Genomic DNA, 8,261 nt, shown 5'->3' with positions numbered 1-8,261 from the left:
ATAATAGAAATCATATTAATTCAAAAGAAAAACACATCCAATCACAACAAAGATATTTCCAAGTGAAAATAACTATCAATGCATCCAAAAGAAAGAAAATCCAGGAAGGCTTTCCATCATTCCAACAACCCCAAGAAACATTGGAATTCATGAATTTAACAAGACTTTTACTTCTTACAAGATAAAAGCTTGAAAATATAAGCCTAATTGTGACTAAGTTTGAGAACTTTTTTGGAATCATTTAAAGCATTTGGCCCTAAAAAATAGACATGTTATTTATGGTTGACTCTAGATTCCTACTTATCCCATTAAGCCTTCACCATGTTCTTTTTCCTTGGAATTTATACAAAATGAATATAATCAAATTGTGGAGTTAAAAAAAAAAGAATCTACTAATCGAGATGAGCCATCCTTCAAGATTACATTGATGCAACCTACAAGTGTGAATGTTATTTGAGATGTTGTATTTTTTAATGTTTTACATTCTACAAGTTAGTTATTATTGGGATAATAGATTGCAAGTTTATGTTACTGATAAGTTGCTATAGAGACTGAATGAATTAAAGATTAGATATATGTTGTTTGAAGAGTTCAAAAGTTTAATTGGTACATCTAGACCTAAGGATAACTGATTCACCCCCCTCATTTATTCTAACTCATTCTAACATCAAGTTTATGCTAAGCACAATGTGTATGGATCTTATAGTGTTGATCTTCAACCCTCTATGTTCTTTTAATGAGTTGATTATACTTGCCTGATGATAACTTTGGATTTGAGAGTAGATTTCCCTAAAGTGGAGAAACATTTTTAGGACCAATATTTTGGCAAAAAACTACTCCATGCCTAAGATTATAAAATAAAACACCTACCTAAACTAGGATAGCATAAATGGAGCCGCAATATGTTGTGCAATTGATCCATTCGCTCCGAAGCTTCTGTAACTGCTCATACATCCATGCTTAGCCCTCGTAGTGTCAAATATATCCGAATTGTTATCAAATTCTACACGTTGATTAATTTTTTAGTAACTAGTTCCTATCTTACATTTTATCAATATACTTTAAATCTCTACTAATTAGCGACATAAATGGGAGTGGGATAACACAAAGTTGGGTGAAAATATGCATAAGAAATATATGAAAAAACACACAAATGTGCACCCATCAACTAGCAAAAGAGGAGGTTGATAGTCTTGGTTTTCCTCTAACTACTTGAGAAGTGACAGAGTCACTTCTCAAATTACCCTGGTTGTCTAATATAAGAGCCTCCTATGTGTAAGGGCTATCTTGCATCACCCAAAAATATTTATATTTCCAATATTCCAGTTTTGTGTTTTCAATAAGGGTTATTCCTGTGCAAAGTTTCTATTTGAGGGAGATGTCTAATTTTAATAAGTTGATGTTATGTGCTCATATTGTTCTAATCTCACATGTGGATGTTCATCTTTGACATATTATCATGTTGGATGAGTTTCATTATCATATCATATGTATTAGTAAAGTTATTGCAAATTTTCAGTATGAATTTTGGCTATCCAAACTTTAGGTCCAGTGATGAAGGCCTAAATGGAGGCAAACCCTTAGCTGGAGGACACTTGTGCAATCGATTGGTCTAGATCGCTAGCTGAGGATCCTAAAACAGGGTTATAGTATCCCATTGTTTTACAATTTATTGGTTATGGTCTCTAGAAGTGGACCCATCCAAAAATATAATTTATCAGTTGTCTTGAGTAGGTCTTATGTGATTAAGTGTAGTGAAATGATATAATATGAGTTTGTTCAACTTCAAGGGTTAGGGCTTAATGTTTAGAACCTTCTTGGGCAGTGAAAGTTCCTATATAAGGAAGGCCCATAGGTTGTCTAAAGCATTTTTGGGTGATAGTCGTAGCTCTATCTTGCAAACTAGTATAAGAAAGGCACCAATGTGGGTTTGTATATTGTATTTCTACATTTCTACATTTGTGGTGATAATAAGAAGCCCATATTTTTCTCTCTCTTGATTTGTGTTGTTAGGTTTATCTTATTTGTTGTGGTATTAAGGGGAGTATGCTTCATCATGACTTTTTGAGGGAGCATCACACAGTCTGGTCTTTCCTCTTTCTGTTCAAGATTAGAGCAACTTCATTGCTTTAAAAATCTTATTTGTGTCATTTTTTTCAAACTTCTTTGATATAGTATTTTCCAAACACTATGTCAAAAATAGGCAAAATGTAGATACCTAAATCTAATTACACAATTTTAGTAATCCTATTTAGTCATCTCTTAAGGTATTAATTGACTAAATATTTAATATTTAATTAATTTATGTCATCCCTTAGATAATTAATTCAAAAAAATTTATAGGTAATGGGCCAAAGCCAATAGATTATTTTATTATTTACTTATTTAGATTTGTTACAATTATGTGTTAGGATCAACTAGTTTCAAACCCAAGACCTCCCAGATGAGAGGCTCGTAATTTAGTATTGTATTGTAGGCTCTTTCCTTAGTTAATTAATTCAATAATTGAGTATAGTAAAATTAATAATTAAATAAAACCTATACTTTGGTTTTTTTTTTTTTTAAAGAGGGGTAAACGCTTTGACCTGGAGCTATGAACCAGTGAGGCCACAAACGGGGGACCTCATCCCCATGAGATTTGAACCTTGATGGCAAGGATAACAACACAACAACTTAACCATCACAACATGCCGCTATTGGCTATACTTTGGTTTATTAATTAAACCAAGTATCAGAAATATAATTTGGCTTTTACCTAGTGAATACTGAATGTAAGGAAACTTGGCAATAAAGAATATAACCGTTTCCACATAACCCATAATAAATCTAAAATAAACACGAAATTAAAATCCACATGCAAGAGAATAGACAACATACCCACAAAATTGTGACACAAGATATACCTTGGGAAACCCTCATTGAGGGAAAAACCTAGCCTCCAAAAGCATCCATCATCATGTATTGTTCAGCAAAAAATACCATTTTCATACAACCATGGAAGCCTTCATGGCCATAGCCACAACTGAGCAAACTATGTGAACAAGCATGAATCCACACATCCCATGCCATGCTTTCAACCTTCACAAATGCTCCCTTGGCTAACCTGTCAAGCCTTGTCCTGCTCGACTCTTGACTTTTGTCTTCTCCTTGTCACTCTTACTCTCTCTTCTATACAAAAAACTAGCCTTGTGGCTGCTTCTATAGTAGCAAGTCCCACAAAACCACCAAGTGGTATTACATAAACCATGTGCTACCTAACCCACTGACCCCACATTTAATATTGGGCATTTAATTCTTTTCCCCAATATTAAATAATTACATCAAATATTATCACAATGTTACAATACAACTCATCAAGAATATTCCATGGGAATCTTTACATGTTGCACGTCCATCTAGGTACAACATTACATAATAAAATAAATAAATAATAAAATAACAATATTATGCAATGTGTGCAACACCCATTATCTCAACAATCTCCCACTTGTTGTATACATTGCATAGGGTCAATCCGTAGCCACATAAATGAACAAGGGAACAATCCCTCCCAGCACATCCACCATCATGGATCAAAATACACCAAGTGCTCCATCCTAGTACCCGCAACAAAATCAAAGTATCAAGCATCTCAAACATGAATGATCTCACCTCCTATTATGCCACTACCACTGGACATACATAGAAGCCATCCAAAGAGAAAGCCACCCAACTTGTCGCATTAGAAGATCATAAAATCCTGTACCAACTGAAATTCCAACCACAAAAACCTGATCCAAAGGTAATCACATGTATCCATAGTTTTCAAAATATCCATAGCTGAAATAGCACCCACAGCAAGTGCCAAACCCATCCAACTATCCATACCTCAAAGGTATAACAAGTGAATCTCATATCATCGACATATCCAATCTATATCCTGCAATCACAAGCCTCAAGAGCAATACCTGCCACATATATACCAAGAAGCTCCCACTGCAAAAGATAATGTCAAATCTATAACCAATCCACTCAACAACATCTCAAAGAAGTGAATCCATGTAGTACCAAGGACATCCACAATACATAATCCAATATCCTGCAAGAATAACTCTCATAACAAGTCCCCAATGCTCTCCCAAGTTCACCACAACCAATAGAGGAAAGAGAAAGAAATAACCATGTCATCTCTCACATGACATACATGAGCACAAACCAGTGATCACAATCTCTAACCAATCTCAAATCCAATGTAGGGAAAACTGAACATCCAAGAAGATAACCAAGACCAGAGAAACCATGCAAATCATAACCTGTATCATGTCCTTCTACACACACCTCTAGATGTAAACTATGCAAGTATGATCTCCTCCATAAAACCCCAACAAGGAGCCTCAACAACACCCAAACCATACCATATAACTAATCATGGATGCAAGCCTCTCACAAGAAGATCAAACTCATAAAACCATTCCTAAACCAAGGAATAACCATTCCTAATCCAAGGAATATGCCCAAATATAAAACCATCTTTTAAACTCAACCAGCATAACAACATATGCACATGGAGATAACCAATGCTAAACCATCTCTCAAATGAACCCTCCAGAACTAACTCATGTACCATAGCTCAAGATCCATATACATGAAAGAAAAGCATAAATATAATGCAACTGAGAGAAACAATGGGCTATACCTCTCAAGTAGCAAACCGTCGAGTAGACCAAGAGTGGGGAATGAGAATGCTCATCAAGATACCCAAGTCTCCAACCAAGACTCATCTAAGAACAATCTCCTCTCAAGTCCATATCAGGTGACTGCCCCTCGCACTTTCTGTTGAAACCATCAACTGTCCCAACAAATACTTCTCTAATCCAAGAGAAATCAGCGTCACCACCATCTCTAAGTATCCATGAGCACCTGTAACCAATCAATCCATGCCAACTCCAAATGCAACATAGCAATATCATGAAGTATCCAGCTTATGATCAGTGTACTCAATACCAAGAAACTAAACCAAGATCAATGTCAAAGTTCCAACCATGGCCTTAGGAACATAAACATGACAACATGATCTTACCATCTCAACTAAAGAGATAACATGCTCCATATGAACACACCATAACATGTCACAACTCTAAACGCGTATCAAGAGTATACCATGACATAATAATGAAACCATCCTCATACCAAGGATAACATGCCAAATAAAAGCATAAACCACACCTTTGCCAAGAACCTTGTGAGTCCTCAAGATGCAACCATCTCCACACACCATGAAGAAAACCATCTCCACACACTATGAAGAAAATCATCTCCACATACCATGAAGAACCATCTCCACACACCATGAAGATAACCAAGAACTCCATGAGTCCTCAAGATCTAACCATCTTCACACACCATGAAGATAACAAGTGCACCATGCAAATGTGAAAGAAGCTTCTACAACAACAGGATCTAAGACAAACCTCCAACATTTGCAAACACTCAATAAATATATCAATGCCAATAACTCCCACTCAACTGTGGTACCAAGTCACCTATGACATCATAAAATCCATCCTCTCCAAACCAAGAAGATATAAACCAAACCAAGAACTAATCCTGCACTGTCACCCCATCACTGTCACAAGCTCCCACTAAACCATGTATCCAAGCTATCCATGACATTATGATGAAAAAAACCATCCTCTAACCATGAGAATCAACCAAGGCATCAAACCATCAAAGAACTCAAAGTGCACATCATGAGCTCCTCAAAAGAAACCAAATAACCATGATCCTCAAACAAGAAGATATACCACCATAACTGTATCAAAAAATCCAAGCTAATGAACATCAAGGATGTACCTGTATATCCAATCATGTCATGCCAAAATCCATGACACCATGATCACATCCATGAACCGAGCATTTGGCTCTCAATATGTCCAACCTGTCAGCATAGTCAACCACAATCCTCTGCCATGACTGTACCTGGTAACAACATCTCATCCCTTCTACATGAAAAAAATAGTAAATCATGTGACTTAGGGCATAGACAACCCAAATCCAAGACACCAATCTGAATATGCATCAATAATGAAAGATCAATGGGCAAAGACAACCCATAACCAAGCTATAAATGCAACCTGTAAGTATAGACCGCTTACAACACTGCACAACTTGTAGACCCAACAAGTCATCATGCATATCCAAACAAAACATTGATAACCATATCATCATGAGACCAATCTGAAATATGAACTGAGTATACAATGACATCAAATCTTAAATCTCCAATGCCATAAATTCACAATGTTACCATAGTCAAAATATACCTATAAACTGTTTAGATCAATATATCAACAAATAAATCATGCCAAACCTGCACCAAATCTGAAACAATGTGTAGAGCTCTCCAAGAGCTTTCCATTGACTACTCGAAGTCCAAAATCCGACTCCGTATGCCCAAGTTATGCCCTAATCCATGCTCAAAATAAGTAACATCTGACTTTAGGGCTCTTAAAACCTAAAAAAGTCTCAAAATTATAGAACTAAACCTACACCATGTTGTAGTGCTCTGAATTAGCTTTCCAACGCCTATAAGAACTCTAAAATTTGATATTCTGAGAGAAAGTTATGGCCATTTTACTAAGACAGTCTTTTTTACCATTTTCAGTACGATTTTTCATTTTTAATTTTTCAGTGATGAAAATTCTGACGGGATTAAATTTGACGGCCATCATGGGCTGAAATTAAAAAACTCTTTCATTTCCTCTGAACATGGCCAAACTAGGGCATATTATATATCAAATTTTATGGAAATGTTGACCCGGATCCAATGGTGAGGTCTATTTTTACCCAAGAGGTCATTTCTGCAAGCTACCCCCCAAAACCCTCATTTTAAATGAAACATCCAAAAAATCCTTTTGTCCAACAATTTCACATGCCCAAATCTTTTAACATCCCATCATAACAGCAAATCCAAAACCCTCAGATCTGCAATAAATCATTCATATATCTTGCCCTTTCTTTTATCCTCTTATGCATTCCCATGGATTCAATCTAGGGTTACAATAATAAAACCATAGCTCTGATACCAATTGTAGGGCCCATTTGTCGTTGCACCAAAAGCCATGACTGTTAGTGAACATGGAACACCACATAATTAACCACCTATGGGCAGGGGAGCACGTCGCATCACCCAACAATCTCCCCCTCGACGCGCATGCCAGGTGCTTACGTGGGTTGAGAAGGCACCGCGGAGATTTGAACCCATGACCAGGCCAAAACCAGGCTCTGATACCACTTGTAAGGAAATTTGGCAATAAAGAATATAACCGTTTCCACATAACCCATAATAAATCTAAAATAAACACGGAATTAAAATCCACATGCAAGAGAATAGACAACATACCCACAAAATTGTGACACAAGATATACCTTGGGAAACCCTCATTGAGGGAAAAACCTAGCCTCCAAAAGCATCCATCATCATGTATTATTCAGCAAAAAATACCATTGTCATACAACCATGGAAGCCTTCATGGCCATAGCCACAACCGAGAAAACTATGTGAACAAGCATGAATCCACACATCCCATGCCATGCTTTCAACCTTCACAAATGCTCCCTTGGCTAACCTGTCAAGCCTTGTCCTGCTCGACTCTTGCCTTTTTTCTTCTCCTTGTCACTCTTACTCTCTCTTCTATACAACAACTAGCCTTGTGGCTGCTTATATAGTAGCAAGTCCCACAAAACCACCAAGTGGTATTACATAAACCATGTGCTAAAACCATGTGCTACCTAACCCACTGACCCCACATTTAATATTGGGCATTTAATTCTTTTCCCCAATATTAAATAATTACATCAAATATTATCACAATGTTACAATACAACTCATCAAGAATATTCCATGGGAATCTTTACATGTTGCACGTCCATCTAGGTACAACATTACATAATAAAATAAATAAATAATAAAATAACAATATTATGCAATGTGTGTAACACCCATTATCTCAACACTAAATTGCAATATAAAGTTAATACCTTGAAAAAATAACTTGCAACATAACAACATTCACATAATTGACACCATGATTTAACATGGAAATGTTGTAAGTAAAAAATAACCTAAGACCAACAACCGAAATAATTTTCACTCTTCTGAAGTGAGCTATGTTAGGAGCCAACCTTGTTAAAGGTTTACGTGCACATTTTTTGTGTGACCTAGTTAGAGGGTTTTAACATAAAGATCATCTAAACCTTATCCCTCCTTGATCTTGTCTAAA

The sequence above is a fragment of the Cupressus sempervirens genome, chromosome 2 (assembly GCF_028749045.1).
Source record: "Cupressus sempervirens isolate cs-2001-9-10 chromosome 2, ASM2874904v1, whole genome shotgun sequence".
Taxonomy (NCBI): domain Eukaryota; kingdom Viridiplantae; phylum Streptophyta; class Pinopsida; order Cupressales; family Cupressaceae; genus Cupressus; species Cupressus sempervirens.
The sequence above is the reverse complement of the archived record's forward strand: the minus strand, read 5'-3'. Positions refer to the sequence as shown.